This window comes from Argentina silus (genome assembly GCF_951799395.1).
Source record: "Argentina silus genome assembly, chromosome: Y".
In the NCBI taxonomy this organism is placed as follows: domain Eukaryota; kingdom Metazoa; phylum Chordata; class Actinopteri; order Argentiniformes; family Argentinidae; genus Argentina; species Argentina silus.
The window spans coordinates 21,764,212-21,777,755 of record NC_139654.1 but is presented as its reverse complement, the minus strand read 5'-3'; the positions used below and the strand labels follow the sequence as shown (position 1 = coordinate 21,777,755).

The 13,544-nt window shown below is 48.8% G+C and overlaps 1 pseudogene across 1 annotated transcript; it reads right to left on the bottom strand.

The window, feature by feature from the left end:
- Positions 1-1,204: 1,204 nt before the first annotated feature.
- LOC310824020 (cyclin-L1-like) lies at positions 1,205-13,391 on the bottom strand (annotated as a pseudogene). Its single transcript has 9 exons — positions 13,376-13,391; positions 13,076-13,143; positions 12,203-12,267; positions 3,047-3,142; positions 2,689-2,793; positions 2,250-2,391; positions 2,013-2,124; positions 1,849-1,941; positions 1,205-1,621 (listed from the first exon to the last, which is right to left on the bottom strand). The product of its transcript is annotated as a cyclin-L1-like (transcript).
- Between the last annotated feature and the right edge of the window lie 153 nt (positions 13,392-13,544).

The following is a 13,544-nucleotide window of genomic DNA, read 5'->3' as shown; positions in this document are numbered from 1 at the left end:
AGGACTGAACATTCCCCTGTGTGCCTGGATCCTGGACTTTCTGACGGCCACAGGTGGTCAGGGTGGGTCGACACACCTCCAGCTCACTCACACTGAGCACAGGGTCCCCCCAGGGCTGCGTCCTTAGTCCCCTCCTCTACTCCCTGTACACCCACGACTGTGTGGCTAAGTCCAGCGAAAACTCCATCATTAAGTTTGCGGACGACACGGTCGTGGTGGGGCTGATCTCTGACAACAATGAGAAAGGCTACCTGGACGAGGTGGCGGACCTGTCACTCTGGTGTCAGGAGAATAGCCTCATCCTGAATGTCTCCAAGACAAAAGAGCTGATTGTGGACTTCGGGAGAGCACAACAACAACTAAGGGCCTACACACCGCTGGACATCGGTGGGACTGCTGTGGACAGGGTGAGCAGTTTTAAATACCTGGGAGTCCACATTTCAGAAGACCTGACCTGGACTACCCACATCAGTTCTCTGGTGGGAAAGGCAAGGCAGCGCCTGTTCCATCTCAGGCAGCTGAGGAAATTCAAAGTCTCCCGGAGGATCCTTCAGTCCTTTTACTCTGGAGCTGTGGAGAGCATCCTGGCTGGCAACATCACCGTCTGGTACGGTAACAGCACGGCCCAGGACAGGCGAGCTCTGCAAAGGGTGGTACACCTGGCAGAAAAGACAATGGGAGCTCCAACCCCCCCTCTCCATGTCCTGTACACCAGGAGGTGTAGGACCAGAGCCTACAGGATTATGAAGGACCCTCACCACCCGAAAGACGGACTGTTCCAGCCGCTGCGGTCAGGCAAACGCCTCCGCTGTCATGCAGCGAGAACAGAGAGGCTAAGGCTGAGTTTCTTCCCCCACACCATCAGAATCATCAATGATGACCCCACCAGTGCCCCCCTCAAGTCACTCACACACTCCCTGACATCATAACACATATGCACACACATAATCATCCATCTGCTGTTTATATTACTTACTGCTGATACTGTTCATATTGTTTATACTGTTTATACTGTCCATACTGTATATTTTTTAGTACTTCTTTTTTTATTTTATTCTATTTTAAAACGTATTGTATTGTTGCACTACTCTGTGGCACTGTCACTTTTGCATTTCACTGTATACTTGTATGCACGTGACAAATAAAAAATCTTGAATCTTGAATCTTAAGGCAGGTCTCTCCCACCGCTTCCCCCAGCCCTGGTTCAGTGGCGATGGCGTCCATGCCCTGAGTGCCCACTTCTGCTGTGGTGTTTGCTCTTGTGGGTGAGCTCCCACTCCCTCGCACGGTCGTACGACCTTGACCTCTCCTTCCGGTCTCTACTATGATGCCGTCGCCCCCCCCCCTCATGCTTGTGCTTCTTGACCGAGGACAGGACAGACGTGCTGCAGTGTTGCTCTCTCTCCCACTCTCTTTCCTGTTAGCTCTCTCCTTTTGCTTCCTCTTGTGAGCCCTTGCTCCTCCGTTGCTGCCATGGCAACCCTGAGGCTTGGGGTCACTGTTGCCGTGGTGACTGGGCTTCGGCTTGAGATGGGGGAGGAGGGGCGAGGGGGGGTGTCGTCGTGGTGATGGGCTGCAGCTGTGAGAGCGAGAGTTGTAGGTCCCAGAGCGAATGCGTCTGCTGTTGTAATTATAGAGTCGAGAGAACAGTTCAGACCGGCTTAGAAGAATGACACTGGCTAAATCTTAAATTATACTGCATTAAACTATTGTTGATTGTAATCAATGTTATCACTGTCAATGTTATGTGTTTTATCAGTAATCAAAGAACATTCAGAATAAAATGTTAATGCCATTAACGAACAGGGCATAGGGTGAAAAGTAGGGCTGAGTAGTAGAGCCTCTTACTGTCTTCGGGGGGAGCGTGATCGTGAGTATGTTCTAGAACGAGAGCCACTCCCACTCCTGCTGTTCCTTCCAATCTTCGCTTCCTTCTTCAACCTGAGACAAAGGTGACATCTCTTAGTTTTTTCTGCTCGTTCTAAATGTGTGTGTGTGTTTGTGGTCCTCACCCGTTGTGTGGGCTCTTGGAGCCCTGGGCTCTGTTGTCTGACTCCTTCTTCACAGGTTTGAGAGTCTGAGGGTTTGGAGAGTTTTCATCATCCTTCACTATGTTTGGGGAACCTGGAAACACACACACAACCCAATTCATATATGATTAATTCTACATGTATTAAGACTGCTGTCAATCCAGTCACCCAGGCCTGGGTTAGCGCTGTCACAGAAGTAAAGATAGAAGGGAGACTCACAGGGTTTGGATCCGGGGGAGAAGCCCCCCAATGTTGAGAGAGTGGGGGTCCCGTCAGGGTTCAGCCCTTTAGCCTTCAGCTTGGCTCCCTGCAGGGCCGTCTTCTTCTTCTCTACCTCCTTCTCCATGTGGTCATAGTTTGGCTGGGAGGGAGAGAGAAACACAATTACTCTTATGTCTTCATGTCCCTTTTCACATCGCTAGAACATTTGAGATCCTCTGGAAAGCACTACGAGTCTTACTAAGGAGGAGATGTGCCAAGTCATATCAGTGCATGGGGAGGACAAGAACTACAGAACAGCAGCCATGATCAGTATTGACATGGGACAGATTGTGAGGGGTAGAGAGGCAGTCCTTGTTGTTAGAGATGGTGTATGGAGGGGTATGAGGTGACTGTAACGGGTACAGATATGATAGATATGGGCTGTTGGGATATGTACCTTCTTTCCAGTGTAGAGTTTGAGGGTGGTGATGCAGATCTCTTTGATTTCTTCATCTGTGGCTCCAAACAGCAGGTACCAGTGAGGTCTGGACGGGAGAGGCATCTACAGGAGGGAAGACAAAGCAGTTTATTCACAAGGCTAGAAACAAAGGGATGATTCAGCTAGGACACACACACACAAAAACAAAGGATGTGTCCGTGGATAGGAACACAGAGAATGCGGGTAGAAATAGATTATTATTATAATTTAATTTTTTTAAAGTCAACAAAGGGAAAAACAAGATAGCAAGATGAGAGGTATGAAGAGGTAGCAGGGAGGGGGATAAGACTCGAGCGACAGAGGGAGAACACCCTACCTGCAGAGCTCTGGCGGCAAGATATATACAGGCACAGGCGTCTCAGCTTGGAACCTCACAAACACGTTGGTCCTCAGGCTGTCATTCATGTCGTTCCTACAAGACACAAACACATACAGAAACATGGCACCATCTCCCCACATCCTCCTCTCAACAACCCCCCCCCCCCAAAAAAAAAAAACACATCTTCCCATTTCAGAGGATCTCCAACCCTGGTCCTGGAGAGCTACAGGCTTCATGTTCCAGCCCAGCACTAAGATTCGACTAATCCTACTACCTTGATTAGCCAAGAAGGGAGAGTGAATGCACACTCTGCAGTCTTGATACTTTTAGAATTTAGAGTGTTATTGCTGGGCTGGGATGAAAGTCTATCTGCTTTATAGCTCTCCAGGATACACGAGACGAGAGAGACACACAAGAGTCTCGTGAGACAAGAGACACAAGAGTCTCCTCTCTTTCTCTTTCGACACATGCCTTTCTAACGTGCGCATGCAAACAGGTGCAGGTTGCAGAGGTGGTTGTTATGGTTTAGCTAGAATGCCAAGAGTTTCAACAGAGTCCGCTAATTTCTGGGCTGGTTGGGGTAGACATAGCAGAGATGGTGCCGTGCAGGACAGGTGAGACTAGCGCCAGGGGATGAGACAGCATGCCACACAAGACAAAAACAGCTCATATGGGCTTGACACAGGAATAAAAAAGGACAGCTTTTGCCATTTCAGAGTATGGGTAACTTAACCAAAACAACCGCTTGTGTCATGATAGTATAACGTTAGTGATAATAAGCTGACATCAGCTTTTTTTTTTACTCCCCCCCTCATCAGAGGACCTAAGTACTGTTTGTTTTATTCATTTTAACAGTTATTACAAACATATTCCATCTACTAGGTACTTTTTATTGATATATTTGTATTATTTATACACACACATTATTATTATTTTATTATTAACAATTTATGTCCATTATGGTGTATTTTTCCTGTTGTACATCCCAAGATATTTTCCATTTTAATTGGTATAGTTCTTGAGATTTCTTTCTTAATTCCACCTCTCTCTTGGTTTCCTTGTGCCATATACACTCACTCAACACTTTATTAGGAACATAATGCTAATACTGGGTAGGGCCTCCCTTTGCTCTCAAAACAGCCTCAATTCTTCATGACATTGATTCCACAAGATGTTGGAAACATTCCTTTGAGATTCTGGTCCATGATGACATGATTGCATCACGCAATTCCTGCAGATTTTTCAGGTGCACTTTCAAGCTATGAATCTCCCGTTCTACCACATCCCAAAGGTGTTCTATTGGATTCAGATCGGGTGACTGGAAAGGCCACTGAAGAACACTGAACTCATTGTCATGTTCATGAAACCAGTTTGAGACGACTTTTGCTTTGTGACATGGTGCATTATCATGCTGGAAGTAGTCATTAGAAGATGGGTAAATTGTGGCCATGCAGGGATACACATGGTCAGCAACAATTCTTAAATAGGCTGTGGCATTCAAGCGATGACTGATTGGTATTAACAGGCCCAAAGTGTGCCAAGAAAACATTCCCCACACCATTACACCACCTCCACCATGAGAAGGATTACAGGTGTTCCTAATAAAGTGTTCAGTGAGTGTATTTTTCAATTGTGCTGTGATGACTCACATAGTTCCTAAAACTTTCAATTCTTAGAGCCTGCACAGACTTTAAGCTAAAAATGTAAATATTAAATATTAATATTAAATATTTTTGCTAAGAGTATGATTACGTTGATTAATGATTGTCCGTCAGATACTACTCAGATACGGTTTCCTCACTACAGAATCTGCAGTTGTTCAATGCCCCATATGATGAGCATTCTTTTGGTTGCAATAATTGTATACAGTACTTTAAATTTAAGGTCAAGTGTTTTTGACCTTCAATGAAACTGGTATACTGATCTATTTATACTCATCTTTTTCAGCCATTTGTGATTTAGTGTGAAACTAAATCCTTACCTTCTCCTTGTCCAATTTTCCTCTTCCAGTTTTGTGGCACGGCTGCAATCAGTTGATTGTAATTTTGAATTAAGAACACAGTCTCATATTCTTTTAAAAGTTGTTTATGTGACTGTGGGGGGACATGCAGCGTTCGGCCTGTAGAGGGAGCTACAGGACCGTGGCCGGGGTTGTGTCGGCGAGACTTTTGTTGCACACCTGCTGCGAATTAAGTCTCGTCGGCGAATGTTTAAGATGTGTGTGCTTTTGCCATTTCAGTAGGCGAGCTAAGCCGGAAACGGCGAGACGGGCGAGGAGAGCTGGGAACGGCGAAAAGAGAGAGAGACGTTTCGACGAGGCTGGAAAGCCAAACAGTTACGACCAGTTGATGTATGAATAAACGGGAGAGTTTCCCTTACCAAGACACTGCGTCTGCCTCTGTGTATAATCGGACATTGTTACATTGGCGCCCAACCTGGGACACAGAGTAAAGGCAAGATGGAGACGCTAACAGCGGCAATATCGAGGATAACGCTCGTCCTCGAGCAACAGACGGCCCTGCAGCAGACCCAGCAGGCGACGCTGGAGGAGCTGATGGCGGCGAGGGTCGCGTACAGGGCCCTCCTCCAGGACTTCACCAGGGCCGGCGGGCCGGCGTCGGGGACCGGAGCGGCACCAGGTCCCCCCAAGGTCCAGCTGCAGAAGATGGGGGACCTGGACGACCCAGAGGCGTTCCTCGCGGTGTTCGAGGGGACGGCGAGGATCTCGGGGTGGCCGGACCGAGAGTGGGCCTACCATCTGCTGCCCCTCCTGTCAGGGGAGGCGCAGCTCGCGGCCCACAGTTTGCCGGCGGCCGCCCAACGGGATTACCCGTCCCTGGCCCGGGCGATTCGGGACCGCCTGGGCCTGACACCGGAGGAACACCGGCGCCGGTTTCGGGCCATGACAATGGAGGAGGGGTGCCGGCCCTTCGCCTTCGCTCAGCGGCTGGGGGACAGCGCATGGCGGTGGCTGGACCCCGAGAACAACTCGGCGGTGGAGGTCGGGAACCGGGTGGTAATGGAGCAGTTCCTCGCGGGGCTCCCGGCCCGCACCGCCGCCTGGGTCCAGTACCACCGCCCCCAGGACCTCAAGACCGCCGTGGGACTGGCCGAGGACCATCTCTCCCTCCCACCGCGGGGGCCACAACGACCAACCCCGGCCCCGCGGCAAGGGGGGGGGGGCCAACGCCCAGGAGGAACCGGGGGAGCAGAAGGAGAGAGGCCGGCGCCCGCCCCGAGGACGAGATGGCAGGGGCCCACCTATCCGGAACCGACCCCGGCCCCACAGGGAGCACCTCGAGCGACAGGGGGGGTGTGTTGGCGGTGCGGACGGCCGGGCCACGTGCAGGCCGAGTGTCGGGCGATGGACGTGGGACAGGTCGTCCGCATCGGCGACATACCGGGCCCTCCCCCCGGACCAGGAGCGGCGTATCGTATTCCGGTAAGGATACAACATGATACGCACCAGGCATTCTTGGATTCGGGCTGCATGCAGTCCATGATCCAGGAGCGCCTGGTTCGGCCGGGGGCATTGTTGAAGGCATCGAGGGTGCGGGTGAGGTGTGTGCATGGGGACATTCACGAATATCCGGTGGTCGCTATCGAAATTCATTTTGAGGGGAAAAACCATAGTGTACAGGCGGCGGTTAGCCCACGCCTCACGCATCCCCTGATTCTAGGTGTGGATTGGGAGGGGTTTCCTCAAGCGGTAAAGAGGGCTACCGGGATGCGTGCACGACAGCTAGGGAGGTGTGTGGCGTGCTCTGTGCCGAGGCGGCGCCTCGCGACACTGCCGGGGAGCCGGAGCCGGCGGGGGCGCCTCACCCCGAGACTTCCCCGCCGAGCTATCCGCTGCTAGGCGACTTCCCCCTCGAGCAGTCTCGTGACGAGACCCTAAGATCAGCCTTTGACCAAGTGATAGCAATTGATGGTACTTTGATACGGCCAGACACGGTGCGCGCCCACCCCTATTTTGCGATTATCAGCGACAGGTTATATCGAGTAAGTCGTGACTCACATAGTCAGGAGGAAGTAACCCAGTTGCTGGTTCCCCGCAGCCGCCGCGAAATGGTCTTCCAGGCGGCTCATTTCAACCCCATGGCGGGCCATCTAGGGTATGACAAAACACTGCACCGTATAATGGCTTGATTTTATTGGCCGGGGATTCGGGCAGAGGTGCGTAGGTGGTGCGCTTCCTGTCGGGAATGTCAGTTAGTAAATCCCCCGGCCATTCCACGGGCCCCCTTGCAGCCCTTACCATTGGTCGAGAACCCGTTTGACCGCATTGCGATGGATATTATCGGGCCATTTGACCGGAGCACACAGGGTTATCGATTTGTGTTGGTCTTGATAGATTACGCCACCCGATACCCCGAGGCAATACCTCTGCGCAATATCTCTGCCAGGAGTGTAGCGCAAGCATTGTTTCAAGTCATCTCCCGCGTGGGAATCCCGAAAGAGATTCTCACCGATCAGAGCACTAATTTTATGTCACGCACCCTCAAGGAACTGTATGGCTTGTTGAACATCAAGGCGATTCGAACCAGTGTTTACCACCCGGCCACTGACGGCCTTTGTGAGCGGTTCAATCGGACCTTGAAGTCAATGATCCGGAAGTTTGTCCACGAGGATAGTCGGAATTGGCATAAATGCCATATCCCCTGTTGTTTGCGGTGCGGGAAGTTCCCCAAGCTTCCACCGGGTTTTCCCCGTTTGAATTACTCTACGGGCGTAAGCCCCGGGGTGTCCTAGACCTGCTTGAAGAAAATTGGGAGGAAGGGTCTAGCGACAGTAAGAGTGAGATCCAGTACGTCCTCGACTTGCGCACAAAGCTCCACGCCCTAGGGGCTATCTCACGTGAGCATTTGCTGCAAGCCCAGGAGCGTCAGAAACGCCTGTATGACAGGGGGACTACCCTACGAGAGTTTACACCGGGAGACAAGGTGCTCGTACTGTTACCCACCTCCAGCACGAAATTACTCGCGAAGTGGCAAGGGCCGTTTGTGGTCACACGTCGCATGGGGGACGTGGATTATGAGGTTGTATGCTCGGACCGGGGGGATAGCTTGCAGGTGTATCACGTCAATCTCCTAAAAAAATTGAACGACGTGGTCACGGTTGCTCTGGCTACGGTTATTCCGGAGAGAGAGGAGTTCGGTCCGGAAGTCCCAAAATCGAAAGTTAGCACTCCGGTCGATATTGATAACCATCTCTCTGCTAGCCAGGCCGCGGACGTTGCAGATTTGCAGCTTAAGTTCGCTGATGTGTTCTCTCCCCTGCCTGGTCGGACTACGCTCATCGACCACCATATAGAAAGGCAGCCGGGTTTAACGGTGCGCACGCGTCCCTATAGGTTGCCGGTGCACAAACGAAACGTTGTGTGCACGGAGTTGGAAGCCATGCTGGAGCTGGGTGTGGTCGAGGAGTCCCGCAGTGATTGGTGTAGCCCCATCGTGCTTGTCAACAAGCCAGATGGGGCTATACGGTTCTGTGTGGATTATAGACGGGTTAATGCGGTCTCCAAGTTCGATGCATATCCGATGCCCCGGGTCGACGAGCTCTTGGACCGGCTTGGTACGGCCAGGTACTTCACGACATTGGATTGCACGAAGGGATACTGGCAGATTCCACTTTCGCCGGTGTCCCGGGAGAAAACGGCATTCTCCACTCCGCTCGGGTTATTCCAGTTCACCGTGCTCCCTTTCGGGTTGTTCGGAGCCCCAGCCACTTTTCAGCGCCTCATGGACCGTATTCTGCGGCCGCACGCCGCCTATGCTGCGGCCTACCTAGATGACATTGTCATTCACAGTGACACCTGTAGGGAAGGGGTGCCCCGGATCCGGTCCAATGGTCGGGCCAGTGCCAGGGGTCGTTCGAGGCCCTTAAGGGGGCTCTTTGTGGAGAAACGGTCCTGTATGCGCCTGATTTTAACCTCCCTTTCTCCCTACAGACGGACGCGTCGGATAGAGGGCTGGGAGCAGTGCTGACCCAGCACGTGGAGGGGGCCGACCGGCCGGTGCTGTACCTGAGCCGCAAGCTGTCGGAGAGGGAGGGCCGGTACAGCACCGTGGAGAAGGAGTGCCTGGCCATCAAGTGGGCGGTCGGCACCCTCCGCTACTACCTGCTGGGTCGCGCCTTCACCCTCTACTCCGACCATGCCCCCCTCCAGTGGCTCCACCGCATGAAGGATGTAAACGCGAGGATCACCCGGTGGTACCTCGCGTTGCAGCCCTTCAACTTTTCCGTCGTGCACAGACCGGGGGCGCAGATGGTCGTGGCAGACTTCCTCTCCCGTGCAGGGGGGGCGGAGTAGGTCGTCGGCCGTCGGGTCCCCGTCCTGTGTCGGGCGGTGGGGGTATGTGGGGGGACATGCAGCGTTCGGCCTGTAGAGGGAGCTACAGGACCGTGGCCGGGGTTGTGTCGGCGAGACTTTTGTTGCACACCTGCTGCGAATTAAGTCTCGTCGGCGAATGTTTAAGATGTGTGTGCTTCTGCCATTTCAGTAGGCGAGCTAAGCCGGAAACGGCGAGACGGGCGAGGAGAGCTGGGAACGGCGAAATGAGAGAGAGACGTTTCGACGAGGCTGGAAAGCCAAACAGTTACGACCAGTTGATGTATGAATAAACGGGAGAGTTTCCCTTACCAAGACACTGCGTCTGCCTCTGTGTATAATCGGACATTGTTACAGTGACATAATATTTCCATCCTTCATAACATGAAAATGATTCCGTTGTGAAACATTTTTTCCATAAACGTTGTTTTTTCCCCCCCAATAATGGCATTTGAATTTAAACAGATTATTTTCTGTAATATTTGACTGTTCTGGAGGATAACATTGAAACTGTAACCAGCTTTGTATGGTTGTTTTAAGAAGGGCGATACGTTGTACAGTATTTCATTTTCACCATACCGAAAATTAGATGTTATCTGTATGAAGGCAAAAAGGCCATTTTTAAATAGAGGATGAGCTTCTCTTAGTAATCTGCTGGAGAACCAGTTTGGGTGCAAGTATAGTTTTTGAATGATTGAAGCTTTCAAGTAGAGGATCAATGCTTTGATATTTTATAGTTTCAACCCCCCATATTCATAATATAGATAGGCCCGTTTAATTTTGCCTGGTTTACCATTCCAAATAAACTGAAATAATTTGTTTTCATATAATTTGAAGAACTAATCATCTGGATTTGGTAGTGCCATGAGTAAATATGAGAGCTGAGATATGACTTTTCCATTGGTGGATAGGTATTTACCTCTCCAAGGTTGCAAGATCATGTCTATTTTAAGTTAACTTTATATTGAAATTGATGGTAGTAAGTTAATTTATGTCTTTCGGGATATGAATTCCAAATATGTCTACTGCTCTCTAACCCCTTGATCATATTATTGGATCTGATTTTTGTAATTAGTATTGGCCATTACAAACAAATATGGTGACAACGGACAACCTTGTTTAAACACCTCGACAGTTCAATACTGTCAGATAAGTATCCATTATTGATTATTTTACACCAGGGTGCTTTTAAAAACTGCAGCCTGTGTTTGAGTTTAACAGATGGAGATATGAAAATCTAGGATGGGGAATAGTGCACAGACAAGTCTTAATTAATGTACATCTCTGACTAACACAGGGTTGGTGTGAGCATGATGTCTGACAGACATACATGTTGGACGTGAACTGAAAAGTAAGGTGGTAACAAGAGTGTGAGTGATGGTGCAACTCATCCCACTCCGCCTGACCCGCACATCCCGTCCAATCTCAGCTTAGTCCAAACAGGCAACCTAATGTCACACGAAGCTACAAACAAAATAAACATACTCAAATGCATCCAAACCGGGGCTCTCTGACTACATTTCCTACTCATTGTACTCTCTGTGCCAGTGTGAAGGAACTCCTGCGCATGCAGGTTATCATTCTATGACCAGCGGGGTGTGTTTCAGATCTACTGAACATAATCAAGATCAGTGAGGATCACTGTAATGTAAACCAGCACACACAGGGATACCTCCCAGGAGCAGCTGAGAGCACCACTGCTTTAGACTTGTTGAAGGTTTGAACTGATGTGGACACCATTGTTAAAAGCAGGTATTGGATACTGATTGATTGGAGACGAGACAGGTCCTTGGAGACAAAGCCTGAGCAGGATCAGCCTGTAAGACACACGTCTGGAGACCACATCAGTTTGGGAGAGTAGAGTAGACACAGTTCAACAGTACAGTTACACTACCGCATCAAAAAAGCATACCCAGAAAGCGGTTCATTAACAAATATACACTTCACCGGCCACTTTATTAGGTACACCTTGCTAGTACTGGGTTGGACCCCCTTTTGTAGCCCATCTGCTTCAAGGTTCGACGTGTTGTGCATTCAGAGATGGTCTTCTGCATACCTTGGTTGTAACGAGTGGTTATTTGAGTTACTGTTGCCTTTCTATCAAAGTCACTTAAATCACCTTTCTTCCCCATTCTGATGCTCGGTTTGAACTTCAGCAGGTCGTCTTGACCATGTCTACATGCCTAAATGCATTGAGTTGCTGCCATGTGATGATTAGATATTTGCGTTACCAAGCAGTTGAACAGGTGTACCTAATAAAGTGGCCGGTGAGGCCACATTCCAAGTTTACTTAAATTCTAAAGTAAGTAACAAAAAAGGTAATTCAATGCAATTGTAATTATCTAGAGCTATTTGTACCAAAAATATATATAGCAGTTTATCCTTGGAATCAAAACCAAAAAAATACAAATCCCCTGCCCCCCAAAAAACAACCCCCTTTAGTGAATCTCGGCAGAAAGCTCTCACTGGATTGGCTGTCTCGAGAAGGGCAGCCAATGGGGGGAGCTTCCTGAGGTCATGTGGTTGGAGGAGCAGAGTTCATAGGTTCTTTATGAGACTTACTAGGATGGACTAGCCTTTAATCAAAGAGTAGAGAGAAAGGACACAGTTAAACTGAGTTCCCTAGGCACCAAAAACAAAGACTTTCAAAAGCCATGTAAGGACACAAGATAGAGAGACGCAAACAGATTTGAAATAAGAAACAAATTGATCCATCAGAGAAAAAGGGTGGACTATTACGAAGGGGTGGAGGCAAAAGGTAATGTGGCAGATCTTTGAGACATGACGTAGGGCACTGGGTTGGAGTGAGACCATGGACTTACCAAGCAGTCTGGACCAGTGTTTGGTTCTTCTCACATTCCAGAACTTGTAGGTACATGACGATGATCTGGTACAAGACCGTTACACATTACATAACAACCGACAAACACACCGTCAAAAGCCTGAGGTGTATGTATGCATGTGAGAAGAAAACAGCATGAAGTGAGGATGCACTAGACTACAGCTGCTTCTTTTTAGTGAGTCAAATTAACTGGTAGATGTCTATGCTTTAACATTAATGCAGTCTACAATTACAAATACTAGGCTTGTGTTTGGAAGTACAGTGCCCTCCATAAGTATTGGAAAGAGCAAGCATTTTGTCGTCTTTTAGCTCTATTCCCACAATTACCATGGGTCACAGTAGAAATACTTAGCTTTAATTCTTTTTTCAGATTGGTTTCACCATTGAGAAATTGCAAACCCTTTTCATACATGGTCCCCCTATTTCACAAATGTGACAGTTCACAAATGTGAACACACCTGACTAATCAGAAATATCTGTCAAGCCAATTTTCTTCAATTATTAATATTTTTGATGCCCTGAAATAAGGGGACGATGTATTTGCAATTTCTAAATGGTGAAACCAATCTGAAAAAATATATCATCGATTTAAAGCTGAGTATTTCTACTTTGACCCCCATAGTAATTGTTTGATTTCAAATCCAAACTGTTGGGAGTAGAGCTAAAAGACGACAAAATGCTTCCTCTTTCCAATACTTATGAGTTAGGGTTATCCCTAACCCTCCCTAGGGTTATCCCCGTTATGGACCTGAACCACTGTATGCATTTTGTGTGTTAGTGCTGCAGCTCAGTATCTTGGCTAGGTCTGTGGTTGCTGTGACAGTGCATTGTGAGCAGTGTGACTGGTACTCACCTTGTGCGGATGCTTCACATGTACGCAGAAGCCGAGCTCCTTCAGGATCCGCCGCTCTGCTTTGATCACTTAAGGCTGTTTTTTTTTTTTGATCACTTAATCACTTTAGGCTGGGTTTTTTTAGGGGTTTGTTGACTCCTGTGGTTTCAGTGGAAGCTTTGGGGTTCCACAGCATGAACTCTGCCCCAGTCACTATGCATCACAGCTTTAACAGAAATATCAACATAGAAACACCTACCTCACTGTCACAAAATAACCTGGTCAAAATCTGTCTAATGTTTTTGTTCTAACTAATCATACCTTTAGCAACAAACATAACCCATAAAGAACATACAATTGAGCTAGGTGTCAGTTATGGAACGAGAATTTTTTCTCTCTCATTTAAGTCATTTAGCACACTTTTATCGAAAGCGAATTACAATCAGTACATTTGCCTAAGCAAGTGAATCAACTACAGTGCCTTCGGAAA